The sequence below is a fragment of the Triturus cristatus genome, chromosome 12 (assembly GCF_964204655.1).
Source record: "Triturus cristatus chromosome 12, aTriCri1.1, whole genome shotgun sequence".
NCBI classification, from domain to species: domain Eukaryota; kingdom Metazoa; phylum Chordata; class Amphibia; order Caudata; family Salamandridae; genus Triturus; species Triturus cristatus.
This window is the reverse complement of record NC_140595.1, coordinates 401,552,501-401,570,156: the sequence shown is the minus strand read 5'-3', so window position 1 is coordinate 401,570,156 and position 17,656 is coordinate 401,552,501. Positions and strand designations below refer to the sequence as shown.

Below are 17,656 nucleotides of genomic sequence, written 5' to 3'. Positions count from 1 at the left end.
CTGACCTTCACTATTGCTGAACTGGTAGCAATTGGCTAAAATGAAGATGGTAATTATGCTATTCATAGTTTTTATTATTCCCATTAAGTGTAGCAAACCCCCCCTCTCAACTTATCAGCTGGCTTACTTGCTACTGGCATAACATATCCTAAAACAAATGAAGTGAGAAGGGTACGCTGCCACTTGGATGGCAAACAGATCTATTTACCTACGTCCTAATGTACGTGCTACAGTTGTTTAGATACTGTTAGCAAATGAGACATGGGTGCAGAGAAGTATAGGAGGTTAAAAACACAAATTGAGATTTTATTTTCTAATGAGCTGTTGATTTTCACAATAATACAGTCTCCACAGTATTGATCTGTTTACCCTTTATAAAAATCAAGATTTTTTTTCTATTGCCTAATGTAAATGTGCTAACAGTGGACTTTTCCATCTGCAGATTATACTGAATGACTACCAGTGGCAGTGTTTGCCAACCGAGTTTCTCTGCATTGCCGAGACTGAAGAAAAAAAAAAAAGAAGTCTTCCGGCAAACGGCATCATTTTACCAATTTATATGGTAAGCAAAACTCACAATCATTCCTTTAAGCTTTAAAAAGACGTTCACAGCATCAGAATGTCCTCACTACCTTATAGTCGGAGTCTGTGCCTGAATACAATTTGTCAAGATGGAAGTAATATGAATCACGTTGTGTTGGTCATGATAGTTAATAAAAGACTGACTGCCTCCAACGCTACTAAAGCCTGCTTTTATATTCTGGTGCTAGCAATGTTCCATTTGAGGAAATTGCTGCCTTTGAGGCTGAAATGCACTATCTCACTTTAGAACGATAGTGCTACGTTCTGAAGGAAGGAAGCTTATGTAGCCTCTTCCCCTGCACTCTGTGTGTTGGACTCTGATACTCAAGATGGATTGTTGTTAAAGATAATCTCCTTTTTTGTATCCATCTCCATCCCACTTTCAAAAAGGCTCCAGTGCATTGAGTGGTTCATAGTCTTTTACCATTCCACCTCCTATTTGCCCTGTAGTCATGAATAGAGATGTCTGATCTCTCATCCTCCTGTGTGGTCAGCTTCCACAAGGACAATTGGTCCAGTGCCGCTCTGACATCATAAAGCTAAAGCAAGATGTTGTCTGACATGAGGGACACTCTGTTGCCTAGCAAGCTTACATCATAAAGCGAAAGCAAGATGTTGTCTGACATGAAGGCCACTCGGTTACCTAGCAAGCAGTAGGATACATTTTTCTTGGTAATGAAATGAGTAGCAGGATAGACAGGATGCCCAACTGAAAACTAAGAATGGTAAGATGTAAGAAAGTATGGCATTTATTGAGACTTCTAAATGTGTATAAACGCAAGTTTGAGCACAGGAGTCTGACCTTCACTATTGCTGAACTGGTAGCAATTGGCTAAAATGAAGATGGTAATTATGCTATTCATAGTTTTTATTATTCCCATTAAGTGTAGCAAACCCCCCCTCTCAACTTATCAGCTGGCTTACTTGCTACTGGCATAACATATCCTAAACCAAATGAAGTGAGAAGGGTACGCTGCCACTTGGATGGCAAACAGATCTATTTACCTACGTCCTAATGTACGTGCTACAGTTGTTTAGAGACTGTTAGCAAATGAGACATGGGTGCAGAGAAGTATAGGAGGTTAAAAACACAAATTGAGATTTTATTTTCTAATGAGCTGTTGATTTTCACAATAATACAGTCTCCACAGTATTGATCTGTTTACCCTTTATAAAAATCAAGATTTTTTTTCTATTGCTTAATGTAAATGTGCTAACAGTGGACTTTTCCATCTGCAGATTATACTGAATGACCACCAGTGGCAGTGTTTGCCACCCGAGTTTCTCTGCATTGCCGAGACTGAAGAAAAAAAAAAAAAGAAGTCTTCCGGCAAACGGCATCATTTTACCAATTTATATGGTAAGCAAAACTCACAATCATTCCTTTAAGCTTTAAAAAGACGTTCACAGCATCAGAATGTCCTCACTACCTTATAGTCGGAGTCTGTGCCTGAATACAATTTGTCAAGATGGAAGTAATATGAATCACGTTGTGTTGGTCATGATAGTTAATAAAAGACTGACTGCCTCCAACGCTACTAAAGCCTGCTTTTATATTCTGGTGCTAGCAATGTTCCATTTGAGGAAATTGCTGCCTTTGAGGCTGAAATGCACTATCTCACTTTAGAACGATAGTGCTACGTTCTGAAGGAAGGAAGCTTATGTAGCCTCTTCCCCTGCACTCTCTGTGTTGGACTCTGATACTCCAGATGGATTGTTGTTAAAGATAATCTCCTTTTTTGTATCCATCTCCATCCCACTTTCAAAAAGGCTCCAGTGCATTGAGTGGTTCATAGTCTTTTACCATTCCCCGTCCTATTTGGCTTGTAGTCATGAATACAGATGTCTGATCTCTCATCCTCCTGTGTGGTCAGCTTCCACAAGGACAATTGGTCCAGTGCCGCTCTGACATCATAAAGCTAAAGCAAGATGTTGTCTGACATGAGGGACACTTTGTTGCCTAGCAAGCTTACATCATAAAGCGAAAGCAAGATGTTGTCTGACATGAAGGCCACTCGGTTACCTAGCAAGCAGTAGGATACATTTTTCTTGGTAATGAAATGAGTAGCAGGATAGACAGGATGCCCAACTGAAAACTAAGAATGGTAAGATGTAAGAAAGTATGGCATTTATTGAGACTTCTAAATGTGTATAAACGCAAGTTTGAGCACAGGAGTCTGACCTTCACTATTGCTGAACTGGTAGCAATTGGCTAAAATGAAGATGGTAATTATGCTATTCATAGTTTTTATTATTCCCATTAAGTGTAGCAAACCCCCCCTCTCAACTTATCAGCTGGCTTACTTGCTACTGGCATAACATATCCTAAAACAAATGAAGTGAGAAGGGTACGCTGCCACTTGGATGGCAAACAGATCTATTTACCTACGTCCTAATGTACGTGCTACAGTTGTTTAGAGACTGTTAGCAAATGAGACATGGGTGCAGAGAAGTATAGGAGGTTAAAAACACAAATTGAGATTTTATTTTCTAATGAGCTGTTGATTTTCACAATAATACAGTCTCCACAGTATTGATCTGTTTACCCTTTATAAAAATCAAGATTTTTTTTCTATTGCTTAATGTAAATGTGCTAACAGTGGACTTTTCCATCTGCAGATTATACTGAATGACCACCAGTGGCAGTGTTTGCCACCCGAGTTTCTCTGCATTGCCGAGACTGAAGAAAAAAAAAAAAGAAGTCTTCCGGCAAACGGCATCATTTTACCAATTTATATGGTAAGCAAAACTCACAATCATTCCTTTAAGCTTTAAAAAGACGTTCACAGCATCAGAATGTCCTCACTACCTTATAGTCGGAGTCTGTGCCTGAATACAATTTGTCAAGATGGAAGTAATATGAATCACGTTGTGTTGGTCATGATAGTTAATAAAAGACTGACTGCCTCCAACGCTACTAAAGCCTGCTTTTATATTCTGGTGCTAGCAATGTTCCATTTGAGGAAATTGCTGCCTTTGAGGCTGAAATGCACTATCTCACTTTAGAACGATAGTGCTACGTTCTGAAGGAAGGAAGCTTATGTAGCCTCTTCCCCTGCACTCTCTGTGTTGGACTCTGATACTCCAGATGGATTGTTGTTAAAGATAATCTCCTTTTTTGTATCCATCTCCATCCCACTTTCAAAAAGGCTCCAGTGCATTGAGTGGTTCATAGTCTTTTACCATTCCCCCTCCTATTTGGCTTGTAGTCATGAATACAGATGTCTGATCTCTCATCCTCCTGTGTGGTCAGCTTCCACAAGGACAATAGGTCCAGTGCCGCTCTGACATCATAAAGCGAAAGCAAGATGTTGTCTGACATGAAGGCCACTCGGTTACCTAGCAAGCAGTAGGATACATTTTTCTTGGTAATGAAATGAGTAGCAGGATAGACAGGATGCCCAACTGAAAACTAAGAATGGTAAGATGTAAGAAAGTATGGCATTTATTGAGACTTCTAAATGTGTATAAACGCAAGTTTGAGCACAGGAGTCTGACCTTCACTATTGCTGAACTGGTAGCAATTGGCTAAAATGAAGATGGTAATTATGCTATTCATAGTTTTTATTATTCCCATTAAGTGTAGCAAACCCCCCCTCTCAACTTATCAGCTGGCTTACTTGCTACTGGCATAACATATCCTAAACCAAATGAAGTGAGAAGGGTACGCTGCCACTTGGATGGCAAACAGATCTATTTACCTACGTCCTAATGTACGTGCTACAGTTGTTTAGAGACTGTTAGCAAATGAGACATGGGTGCAGAGAAGTATAGGAGGTTAAAAACACAAATTGAGATTTTATTTTCTAATGAGCTGTTGATTTTCACAATAATACAGTCTCCACAGTATTGATCTGTTTACCCTTTATAAAAATCAAGATTTTTTTTCTATTGCTTAATGTAAATGTGCTAACAGTGGACTTTTCCATCTGCAGATTATACTGAATGACCACCAGTGGCAGTGTTTGCCACCCGAGTTTCTCTGCATTGCCGAGACTGAAGAAAAAAAAAAAAAAGAAGTCTTCCGGCAAACGGCATCATTTTACCAATTTATATGGTAAGCAAAACTCACAATCATTCCTTTAAGCTTTAAAAAGACGTTCACAGCATCAGAATGTCCTCACTACCTTATAGTCGGAGTCTGTGCCTGAATACAATTTGTCAAGATGGAAGTAATATGAATCACGTTGTGTTGGTCATGATAGTTAATAAAAGACTGACTGCCTCCAACGCTACTAAAGCCTGCTTTTATATTCTGGTGCTAGCAATGTTCCATTTGAGGAAATTGCTGCCTTTGAGGCTGAAATGCACTATCTCACTTTAGAACGATAGTGCTACGTTCTGAAGGAAGGAAGCTTATGTAGCCTCTTCCCCTGCACTCTGTATGTTGGACTCTGATACTCAAGATGGATTGTTGTTAATGATAATCTCCTTTTTTGTATCCATCTCCATCCCACTTTCAAAAAGGCTCCAGTGCATTGAGTGGTTCATAGTCTTTTACCATTCCCCCTCCTATTTGCCTTGTAGTCATGAATACAGATGTCTGATCTCTCATCCTCCTGTGTGGTCAGCTTCCACAAGGACAATAGGTCCAGTGCCGCTCTGACATCATAAAGCGAAAGCAAGATGTTGTCTGACATGAAGGCCACTCGGTTACCTAGCAAGCAGTAGGATACATTTTCTTGGTAATGAAATGAGTAGCAGGATAGACAGGATGCCCAACTGAAAACTAAGAATGGTAAGATGTAAGAAAGTATGGCATTTATTGAGACTTCTAAATGTGTATAAACGCAAGTTTGAGCACAGGAGTCTGACCTTCACTATTGCTGAACTGGTAGCAATTGGCTAAAATGAAGATGGTAATTATGCTATTCATAGTTTTTATTATTCCCATTAAGTGTAGCAAACCCCCCCCTCTCAACTTATCAGCTGGCTTACTTGCTACTGGCATAACATATCCTAACCAAATGAAGTGAGAAGGGTACGCTGCCACTTGGATGGCAAACAGATCTATTTACCTACGTCCTAATGTACGTGCTACAGTTGTTTAGAGACTGTTAGCAAATGAGACATGGGTGCAGAGAAGTATAGGAGGTTAAAAACACAAATTGAGATTTTATTTTCTAATGAGCTGTTGATTTTCACAATAATACAGTCTCCACAGTATTGATCTGTTTACCCTTTATAAAAAATCAAGATTGTTTTTCTATTGCTTAATGTAAATGTGCTAACAGTGGACTTTTCCATCTGCAGATTATACTGTATGACCACCAGTGGCAGTGTTTGCCAACCGAGTTTCTCTGCATTGCCGAGACTGAAGAAAAAAAAAAAAAAGAAGTCTTCCGGCAAACGGCATCATTTTACCAATTTATATGGTAAGCACAACTCACAATCATTCCTTTAAGCTTTAAAAAGACGTTCACAGCATCAGAATGTCCTCACTACCTTATAGTCGGAGTCTGTGCCTGAATACAATTTGTCAAGATGGAAGTAATATGAATCACGTTGTGTTGGTCATGATAGTTAATAAAAGACTGACTGCCTCCAATGCTACTAAAGCCTGCTTTTATATTCTGGTGCTAGCAATGTTCCATTTGAGGAAATTGCTGCCTTTGAGGCTGAAATGCACTATCTCACTTTAGAACGATAGTGCTACGTTCTGAAGGAAGGAAGCTTATGTAGCCTCTTCCCCTGCACTCTGTGTGTTGGACTCTGATACTCAAGATGGATTGTTGTTAATGATAATCTCCTTTTTTGTATCCATCTCCATCCCACTTTCAAAAAGGCTCCAGTGCATTGAGTGGTTCATAGTCTTTTACCATTCCCCGTCCTATTTGGCTTGTAGTCATGAATACAGATGTCTGATCTCTCATCCTCCTGTGTGGTCAGCTTCCACAAGGACAATTGGTCCAGTGCCGCTCTGACATCATAAAGCTAAAGCAAGATGTTGTCTGACATGAGGGACACTTTGTTGCCTAGCAAGCTTACATCATAAAGCGAAAGCAAGATGTTGTCTGACATGAAGGCCACTCGGTTACCTAGCAAGCAGTAGGATACATTTTTCTTGGTAATGAAATGAGTAGCAGGATAGACAGGATGCCCAACTGAAAACTAAGAATGGTAAGATGTAAGAAAGTATGGCATTTATTGAGACTTCTAAATGTGTATAAACGCAAGTTTGAGCACAGGAGTCTGACCTTCACTATTGCTGAACTGGTAGCAATTGGCTAAAATGAAGATGGTAATTATGCTATTCATAGTTTTTATTATTCCCATTAAGTGTAGCAAACCCCCCCCTCTCAACTTATCAGCTGGCTTACTTGCTACTGGCATAACATATCCTAAACCAAATGAAGTGAGAAGGGTACGCTGCCACTTGGATGGCAAACAGATCTATTTACCTACGTCCTAATGTACGTGCTACAGTTGTTTAGAGACTGTTAGCAAATGAGACATGGGTGCAGAGAAGTATAGGAGGTTAAAAACACAAATTGAGATTTTATTTTCTAATGAGCTGTTGATTTTCACAATAATACAGTCTCCACAGTATTGATCTGTTTACCCTTTATAAAAATCAAGATTTTTTTTCTATTGCTTAATGTAAATGTGCTAACAGTGGACTTTTCCATCTGCAGATTATACTGAATGACCACCAGTGGCAGTGGTTGCCACCCGAGTTTCTCTGCATTGCCGAGACTGAAGAAAAAAAAAAAAAAGAAGTCTTCCGGCAAACGGCATCATTTTACCAATTTATATGGTAAGCAAAACTCACAATCATTCCTTTAAGCTTTAAAAAGACGTTCACAGCATCAGAATGTCCTCACTACCTTATAGTCGGAGTCTGTGCCTGAATACAATTTGTCAAGATGGAAGTAATATGAATCACGTTGTGTTGGTCATGATAGTTAATAAAAGACTGACTGCCTCCAACGCTACTAAAGCCTGCTTTTATATTCTGGTGCTAGCAATGTTCCATTTGAGGAAATTGCTGCCTTTGAGGCTGAAATGCACTATCTCACTTTAGAACGATAGTGCTACGTTCTGAAGGAAGGAAGCTTATGTAGCCTCTTCCCCTGCACTCTGTGTGTTGGACTCTGATACTCAAGATGGATTGTTGTTAATGATAATCTCCTTTTTTGTATCCATCTCCATCCCACTTTCAAAAAGGCTCCAGTGCATTGAGTGGTTCATAGTCTTTTACCATTCCCCCTCCTATTTGCCTTGTAGTCATGAATACAGATGTCTGATCTCTCATCCTCCTGTGTGGTCAGCTTCCACAAGGACAGTAGGTCCAGTGCCGCTCTGACATCATAAAGCTAAAGCAAGATGTTGTCTGACATGAAGGCCACTCGGTTACCTAGCAAGCAGTAGGATACATTTTCTTGGTAATTAAATGAGTAGCAGGATAGACAGGATGCCCAACTGAAAACTAAGATGAAAGAAAGTATGGCATTTATTGAGACTTCTAAATGTGTATAAACGCAAGTTTGAGCACAGGAGTCTGACCTTCACTATTGCTGAACTGGTAGCAATTGGCTAAAATGAAGATGGTAATTATGCTATTCATAGTTTTTATTATTCCCATTAAGTGTAGCAAACCCCCCCTCTCAACTTATCAGCTGTCTTACTTGCTACTGGCATAACATATCCTAAACCAAATGAAGTGAGATGGGTACGCTGCCACTTGGATGGCAAACAGATCTATTTACCTACGTCCTAATGTACGTGCTACAGTTGTTTAGAGACTGTTAGCAAATGAGACATGGGTGCAGAGAAGTATAGGAGGTTAAAAACACAAATTGAGATTTTATTTTCTAATGAGCTGTTGATTTTCACAATAATACAGTCTCCACAGTATTGATCTGTTTACCCTTTATAAAAATCAAGATTTTTTTTCTATTGCTTAATGTAAATGTGCTAACAGTGGACTTTTCCATCTGCAGATTATACTGAATGACCACCAGTGGCAGTGTTTGCCAACCGAGTTTCTCTGCATTGCCGAGACTGAAGAAAAAAAAAGAAAAGAAGTCTTCCGGCAAACGGCATCATTTTACCAATTTATATGGTAAGCAAAACTCACAATCATTCCTTTAAGCTTTAAAAAGACGTTCACAGCATCAGAATGTCCTCACTACCTTATAGTCGGAGTCTGTGCCTGAATACAATTTGTCAAGATGGAAGTAATATGAATCACGTTGTGTTGGTCATGATAGTTAATAAAAGACTGACTGCCTCCAACGCTACTAAAGCCTGCTTTTATATTCTGGTGCTAGCAATGTTCCATTTGAGGAAATTGCTGCCTTTGAGGCTGAAATGCACTATCTCACTTTAGAACGATAGTGCTACGTTCTGAAGGAAGGAAGCTTATGTAGCCTCTTCCCCTGCACTCTGTGTGTTGGACTCTGATACTCAAGATGGATTGTTGTTAAAGATAATCTCCTTTTTTGTATCCATCTCCATCCCACTTTCAAAAAGGCTCCAGTGCATTGAGTGGTTCATAGTCTTTTACCATTCCACCTCCTATTTGCCCTGTAGTCATGAATAGAGATGTCTGATCTCTCATCCTCCTGTGTGGTCAGCTTCCACAAGGACAATTGGTCCAGTGCCGCTCTGACCTCATAAAGCTAAAGCAAGATGTTGTCTGACATGAGGGACACTCTGTTGCCTAGCAAGCTTACATCATAAAGCGAAAGCAAGATGTTGTCTGACATGAAGGCCACTCGGTTACCTAGCAAGCAGTAGGATACATTTTTCTTGGTAATGAAATGAGTAGCAGGATAGACAGGATGCCCAACTGAAAACTAAGAATGGTAAGATGTAAGAAAGTATGGCATTTATTGAGACTTCTAAATGTGTATAAACGCAAGTTTGAGCACAGGAGTCTGACCTTCACTATTGCTGAACTGGTAGCAATTGGCTAAAATGAAGATGGTAATTATGCTATTCATAGTTTTTATTATTCCCATTAAGTGTAGCAAACCCCCCCTCTCAACTTATCAGCTGGCTTACTTGCTACTGGCATAACATATCCTAAACCAAATGAAGTGAGAAGGGTACGCTGCCACTTGGATGGCAAACAGATCTATTTACCTACGTCCTAATGTACGTGCTACAGTTGTTTAGAGACTGTTAGCAAATGAGACATGGGTGCAGAGAAGTATAGGAGGTTAAAAACACAAATTGAGATTTTATTTTCTAATGAGCTGTTGATTTTCACAATAATACAGTCTCCACAGTATTGATCTGTTTACCCTTTATAAAAATCAAGATTTTTTTTTCTATTGCTTAATGTAAATGTGCTAACAGTGGACTTTTCCATCTGCAGATTATACTGAATGACCACCAGTGGCAGTGTTTGCCACCCGAGTTTCTCTGCATTGCCGAGACTGAAGAAAAAAAAAAAAAGAAGTCTTCCGGCAAACGGCATCATTTTACCAATTTATATGGTAAGCAAAACTCACAATCATTCCTTTAAGCTTTAAAAAGACGTTCACAGCATCAGAATGTCCTCACTACCTTATAGTCGGAGTCTGTGCCTGAATACAATTTGTCAAGATGGAAGTAATATGAATCACGTTGTGTTGGTCATGATAGTTAATAAAAGACTGACTGCCTCCAACGCTACTAAAGCCTGCTTTTATATTCTGGTGCTAGCAATGTTCCATTTGAGGAAATTGCTGCCTTTGAGGCTGAAATGCACTATCTCACTTTAGAACGATAGTGCTACGTTCTGAAGGAAGGAAGCTTATGTAGCCTCTTCCCCTGCACTCTGTGTGTTGGACTCTGATACTCAAGATGGATTGTTGTTAATGATAATCTCCTTTTTTGTATCCATCTCCATCCCACTTTCAAAAAGGCTCCAGTGCATTGAGTGGTTCATAGTCTTTTACCATTCCCCCTCCTATTTGGCTTGTAGTCATGAATACAGATGTCTGATCTCTCATCCTCCTGTGTGGTCAGCTTCCACAAGGACAATAGGTCCAGTGCCGCTCTGACATCATAAAGCTAAAGCAAGATGTTGTCTGACATGAAGGCCACTCGGTTACCTAGCAAGCAGTAGGATACATTTTCTTGGTAATGAAATGAGTAGCAGGATAGACAGGATGCCCAACTGAAAACTAAGATGAAAGAAAGTATGGCATTTATTGAGACTTCTAAATGTGTATAAACGCAAGTTTGAGCACAGGAGTCTGACCTTCACTATTGCTGAACTGGTAGCAATTGGCTAAAATGAAGATGGTAATTATGCTATTCATAGTTTTTATTATTCCCATTAAGTGTAGCAAACCCCCCCTCTCAACTTATCAGCTGGCTTACTTGCTACTGGCATAACATATCCTAAACCAAATGAAGTGAGAAGGGTACGCTGCCACTTGGATGGCAAACAGATCTATTTACCTACGTCCTAATGTACGTGCTACAGTTGTTTAGAGACTGTTAGCAAATGAGACATGGGTGCAGAGAAGTATAGGAGGTTAAAAACACAAATTGAGATTTTATTTTCTAATGAGCTGTTGATTTTCACAATAATACAGTCTCCACAGTATTGATCTGTTTACCCTTTATAAAAATCAAGATTTTTTTTTCTATTGCTTAATGTAAATGTGCTAACAGTGGACTTTTCCATCTGCAGATTATACTGTATGACCACCAGTGGCAGTGTTTGCCAACCGAGTTTCTCTGCATTGCCGAGACTGAAGAAAAAAAAAAAAAAGAAGTCTTCCGGCAAACGGCATCATTTTACCAATTTATATGGTAAGCAAAACTCACAATCATTCCTTTAAGCTTTAAAAAGACGTTCACAGCATCAGAATGTCCTCACTACCTTATAGTCGGAGTCTGTGCCTGAATACAATTTGTCAAGATGGAAGTAATATGAATCACGTTGTGTTGGTCATGATAGTTAATAAAAGACTGACTGCCTCCAACGCTACTAAAGCCTGCTTTTATATTCTGGTGCTAGCAATGTTCCATTTGAGGAAATTGCTGCCTTTGAGGCTGAAATGCACTATCTCACTTTAGAACGATAGTGCTACGTTCTGAAGGAAGGAAGCTTATGTAGCCTCTTCCCCTGCACTCTGTGTGTTGGACTCTGATACTCAAGATGGATTGTTGTTAATGATAATCTCCTTTTTTGTATCCATCTCCATCCCACTTTCAAAAAGGCTCCAGTGCATTGAGTGGTTCATAGTCTTTTACCATTCCCCGTCCTATTTGGCTTGTAGTCATGAATACAGATGTCTGATCTCTCATCCTCCTGTGTGGTCAGCTTCCACAAGGACAATAGGTCCAGTGCCGCTCTGACATCATAAAGCTAAAGCAAGATGTTGTCTGACATGAAGGCCACTCGGTTACCTAGCAAGCAGTAGGATACATTTTCTTGGTAATGAAATGAGTAGCAGGATAGACAGGATGCCCAACTGAAAACTAAGATGAAAGAAAGTATGGCATTTATTGAGACTTCTAAATGTGTATAAACGCAAGTTTGAGCACAGGAGTCTGACCTTCACTATTGCTGAACTGGTAGCAATTGGCTAAAATGAAGATGGTCATTATGCTATTCATAGTTTTTATTATTCCCATTAAGTGTAGCAAACCCCCCCTCTCAACTTATCAGCTGGCTTACTTGCTACTGGCATAACATATCCTAAACCAAATGAAGTGAGAAGGGTACGCTGCCACTTGGATGGCAAACAGATCTATTTACCTACGTCCTAATGTACGTGCTACAGTTGTTTAGAGACTGTTAGCAAATGAGACATGGGTGCAGAGAAGTATAGGAGGTTAAAAACACAAATTGAGATTTTATTTTCTAATGAGCTGTTGATTTTCACAATAATACAGTCTCCACAGTATTGATCTGTTTACCCTTTATAAAAATCAAGATTTTTTTTTCTATTGCTTAATGTAAATGTGCTAACAGTGGACTTTTCCATCTGCAGATTATACTGTATGACCACCAGTGGCAGTGTTTGCCAACCGAGTTTCTCTGCATTGCCGAGACTGAAGAAAAAAAAAAAAAAGAAGTCTTCCGGCAAACGGCATCATTTTACCAATTTATATGGTAAGCAAAACTCACAATCATTCCTTTAAGCTTTAAAAAGACGTTCACAGCATCAGAATGTCCTCACTACCTTATAGTCGGAGTCTGTGCCTGAATACAATTTGTCAAGATGGAAGTAATATGAATCACGTTGTGTTGGTCATGATAGTTAATAAAAGACTGACTGCCTCCAATGCTACTAAAGCCTGCTTTTATATTCTGGTGCTAGCAATGTTCCATTTGAGGAAATTGCTGCCTTTGAGGCTGAAATGCACTATCTCACTTTAGAACGATAGTGCTACGTTCTGAAGGAAGGAAGCTTATGTAGCCTCTTCCCCTGCACTCTGTGTGTTGGACTCTGATACTCAAGATGGATTGTTGTTAATGATAATCTCCTTTTTTGTATCCATCTCCATCCCACTTTCAAAAAGGCTCCAGTGCATTGAGTGGTTCATAGTCTTTTACCATTCCCCGTCCTATTTGGCTTGTAGTCATGAATACAGATGTCTGATCTCTCATCCTCCTGTGTGGTCAGCTTCCACAAGGACAATTGGTCCAGTGCCGCTCTGACATCATAAAGCTAAAGCAAGATGTTGTCTGACATGAGGGACACTTTGTTGCCTAGCAAGCTTACATCATAAAGCGAAAGCAAGATGTTGTCTGACATGAAGGCCACTCGGTTACCTAGCAAGCAGTAGGATACATTTTTCTTGGTAATGAAATGAGTAGCAGGATAGACAGGATGCCCAACTGAAAACTAAGAATGGTAAGATGTAAGAAAGTATGGCATTTATTGAGACTTCTAAATGTGTATAAACGCAAGTTTGAGCACAGGAGTCTGACCTTCACTATTGCTGAACTGGTAGCAATTGGCTAAAATGAAGATGGTAATTATGCTATTCATAGTTTTTATTATTCCCATTAAGTGTAGCAAACCCCCCCTCTCAACTTATCAGCTGGCTTACTTGCTACTGGCATAACATATCCTAAACCAAATGAAGTGAGAAGGGTACGCTGCCACTTGGATGGCAAACAGATCTATTTACCTACGTCCTAATGTACGTGCTACAGTTGTTTAGAGACTGTTAGCAAATGAGACATGGGTGCAGAGAAGTATAGGAGGTTAAAAACACAAATTGAGATTTTATTTTCTAATGAGCTGTTGATTTTCACAATAATACAGTCTCCACAGTATTGATCTGTTTACCCTTTATAAAAATAAAGATTTTTTTTCTATTGCCTAATGTAAATGTGCTAACAGTGGACTTTTCCATCTGCAGATTATACTGAATGACCACCAGTGGCAGTGTTTGCCAACCGAGTTTCTCTGCATTGCCGAGACTGAAGAAAAAAAAGAAGTCTTCCGGCAAACTGCATCATTTTACCAATTTATATGGTAAGCAAAACTCACAATCATTCCTTTAAGCTTTAAAAAGACGTTCACAGCATCAGAATGTCCTCACTACCTTATAGTCGGAGTCTGTGCCTGAATACAATTTGTCAAGATGGAAGTAATATGAATCACGTTGTGTTGGTCATGATAGTTAATAAAAGACTGACTGCCTCCAATGCTACTAAAGCCTGCTTTTATATTCTGGTGCTAGCAATGTTCCATTTGAGGAAATTGCTGCCTTTGAGGCTGAAATGCACTATCTCACTTTAGAACGATAGTGCTACGTTCTGAAGGAAGGAAGCTTATGTAGCCTCTTCCCCTGCACTCTGTGTGTTGGACTCTGATACTCAAGATGGATTGTTGTTAAAGATAATCTCCTTTTTTGTATCCATCTCCATCCCACTTTCAAAAAGGCTCCAGTGCATTGAGTGGTTCATAGTCTTTTACCATTCCCCATCCTATTTGGCTTGTAGTCATGAATACAGATGTCTGATCTCTCATCCTCCTGTGTGGTCAGCTTCCACAAGGACAATTGGTCCAGTGCCGCTCTGACATCATAAAGCTAAAGCAAGATGTTGTCTGACATGAGGGACACTTTGTTGCCTAGCAAGCTTACATCATAAAGCGAAAGCAAGATGTTGTCTGACATGAAGGCCACTCGGTTACCTAGCAAGCAGTAGGATACATTTTTCTTGGTAATGAAATGAGTAGCAGGATAGACAGGATGCCCAACTGAAAACTAAGAATGGTAAGATGTAAGAAAGTATGGCATTTATTGAGACTTCTAAATGTGTATAAACGCAAGTTTGAGCACAGGAGTCTGACCTTCACTATTGCTGAACTGGTAGCAATTGGCTAAAATGAAGATGGTAATTATGCTATTCATAGTTTTTATTATTCCCATTAAGTGTAGCAAACCCCCCCTCAACTTATCAGCTGGCTTACTTGCTACTGGCATAACATATCCTAAACCAAATGAAGTGAGAAGGGTACGCTGCCACTTGGATGGCAAACAGATCTATTTACCTACGTCCTAATGTACGTGCTACAGTTGTTTAGAGACTGTTAGCAAATGAGACATGGGTGCAGAGAAGTATAGGAGGTTAAAAACACAAATTGAGATTTTATTTTCTAATGAGCTGTTGATTTTCACAATAATACAGTCTCCACAGTATTGATCTGTTTACCCTTTATAAAAATCAAGATTTTTTTTTCTATTGCTTAATGTAAATGTGCTAACAGTGGACTTTTCCATCTGCAGATTATACTGAATGACCACCAGTGGCAGTGTTTGCCACCCGAGTTTCTCTGCATTGCCGAGACTGAAGAAAAAAAAAAAAAAGAAGTCTTCCGGCAAACGGCATCATTTTACCAATTTATATGGTAAGCAAAACTCACAATCATTCCTTTAAGCTTTAAAAAGACGTTCACAGCATCAGAATGTCCTCACTACCTTATAGTCGGAGTCTGTGCCTGAATACAATTTGTCAAGATGGAAGTAATATGAATCACGTTGTGTTGGTCATGATAGTTAATAAAAGACTGACTGCCTCCAACGCTACTAAAGCCTGCTTTTATATTCTGGTGCTAGCAATGTTCCATTTGAGGAAATTGCTGCCTTTGAGGCTGAAATGCACTATCTCACTTTAGAACGATAGTGCTACGTTCTGAAGGAAGGAAGCTTATGTAGCCTCTTCCCCTGCACTCTGTGTGTTGGACTCTGATACTCCAGATGGATTGTTGTTAAAGATAATCCCCTTTTTTGTATCCATCTCCATCCCACTTTCAAAAAGGCTCCAGTGCATTGAGTGGTTCATAGTCTTTTACCATTCCCCGTCCTATTTGGCTTGTAGTCATGAATACAGATGTCTGATCTCTCATCCTCCTGTGTGGTCAGCTTCCACAAGGACAATTGGTCCAGTGCCGCTCTGACATCATAAAGCTAAAGCAAGATGTTGTCTGACATGAGGGACACTCTGTTGCCTAGCAAGCTTACATCATAAAGCGAAAGCAAGATGTTGTCTGACATGAAGGCCACTCGGTTACCTAGCAAGCAGTAGGATACATTTTTCTTGGTAATGAAATGAGTAGCAGGATAGACAGGATGCCCAACTGAAAACTAAGAATGGTAAGATGTAAGAAAGTATGGCATTTATTGAGACTTCTAAATGTGTATAAACGCAAGTTTGAGCACAGGAGTCTGACCTTCACTATTGCTGAACTGGTAGCAATTGGCTAAAATGAAGATGGTAATTATGCTATTCATAGTTTTTATTATTCCCATTAAGTGTAGCAAACCCCCCCTCTCAACTTATCAGCTGGCTTACTTGCTACTGGCATAACATATCCTAAACCAAATGAAGTGAGAAGGGTACGCTGCCACTTGGATGGCAAACAGATCTATTTACCTACGTCCTAATGTACGTGCTACAGTTGTTTAGAGACTGTTAGCAAATGAGACATGGGTGCAGAGAAGTATAGGAGGTTAAAAACACAAATTGAGATTTTATTTTCTAATGAGCTGTTGATTTTCACAATAATACAGTCTCCACAGTATTGATCTGTTTACCCTTTATAAAAATCAAGATTTTTTTTCTATTGCTTAATGTAAATGTGCTAACAGTGGACTTTTCCATCTGCAGATTATACTGAATGACCACCAGTGGCAGTGTTTGCCACCCGAGTTTCTCTGCATTGCCGAGACTGAAGAAAAAAAAAAAAAGAAGTCTTCCGGCAAACGGCATCATTTTACCAATTTATATGGTAAGCAAAACTCACAATCATTCCTTTAAGCTTTAAAAAGACGTTCACAGCATCAGAATGTCCTCACTACCTTATAGTCGGAGTCTGTGCCTGAATACAATTTGTCAAGATGGAAGTAATATGAATCAGGTTGTGTTGGTCATGATAGTTAATAAAAGACTGACTGCCTCCAACGCTACTAAAGCCTGCTTTTATATTCTGGTGCTAGCAATGTTCCATTTGAGGAAATTGCTGCCTTTGAGGCTGAAATGCACTATCTCACTTTAGAACGATAGTGCTACGTTCTGAAGGAAGGAAGCTTATGTAGCCTCTTCCCCTGCACTCTGTGTGTTGGACTCTGATACTCAAGATGGATTGTTGTTTAAGATAATCTCCTTTTTTGTATCCATCTCCATCCCACTTTCAAAAAGGCTCCAGTGCATTGAGTGGTTCATAGTCTTTTACCATTCCCCGTCCTATTTGGCTTGTAGTCATGAATACAGATGTCTGATCTCTCATCCTCCTGTGTGGTCAGCTTCCACAAGGACAATTGGTCCAGTGCCGCTCCGACATCATAAAGCTAAAGCAAGATGTTGTCTGACATGAGGGACACTTTGTTGCCTAGCAAGCTTACATCATAAAGCGAAAGCAAGATGTTGTCTGACATGAAGGCCACTCGGTTACCTAGCAAGCAGTAGGATACATTTTTCTTGGTAATGAAATGAGTAGCAGGATAGACAGGATGCCCAACTGAAAACTAAGAATGGTAAGATGTAAGAAAGTATGGCATTTATTGAGACTTCTAAATGTGTATAAACGCAAGTTTGAGCACAGGAGTCTGACCTTCACTATTGCTGAACTGGTAGCAATTGGCTAAAATGAAGATGGTAATTATG

General features: G+C 39.6%; 1 protein-coding gene across 1 annotated transcript in view; it reads left to right on the top strand.

Moving 5' to 3' along the window:
- The first annotated feature begins 442 nt into the window (after positions 1–442).
- The window catches only part of LOC146776017 (uncharacterized), a 34,008-nt gene continuing 16,794 nt past the window's right edge, over positions 443–17,656 (top strand). The window contains exons 1-13 of the mRNA XM_085637750.1: positions 443–562; positions 1,822–1,942; positions 3,202–3,321; positions 4,518–4,639; positions 5,836–5,957; positions 7,218–7,339; positions 8,526–8,647; positions 9,908–10,028; positions 11,216–11,337; positions 12,525–12,646; positions 13,906–14,021; positions 15,280–15,401; positions 16,661–16,781. The gene's annotated coding sequence lies outside the window, so the exon portion shown is untranslated. The remainder of the gene's footprint in view (positions 563–1,821; positions 1,943–3,201; positions 3,322–4,517; positions 4,640–5,835; positions 5,958–7,217; positions 7,340–8,525; positions 8,648–9,907; positions 10,029–11,215; positions 11,338–12,524; positions 12,647–13,905; positions 14,022–15,279; positions 15,402–16,660; positions 16,782–17,656) is intronic.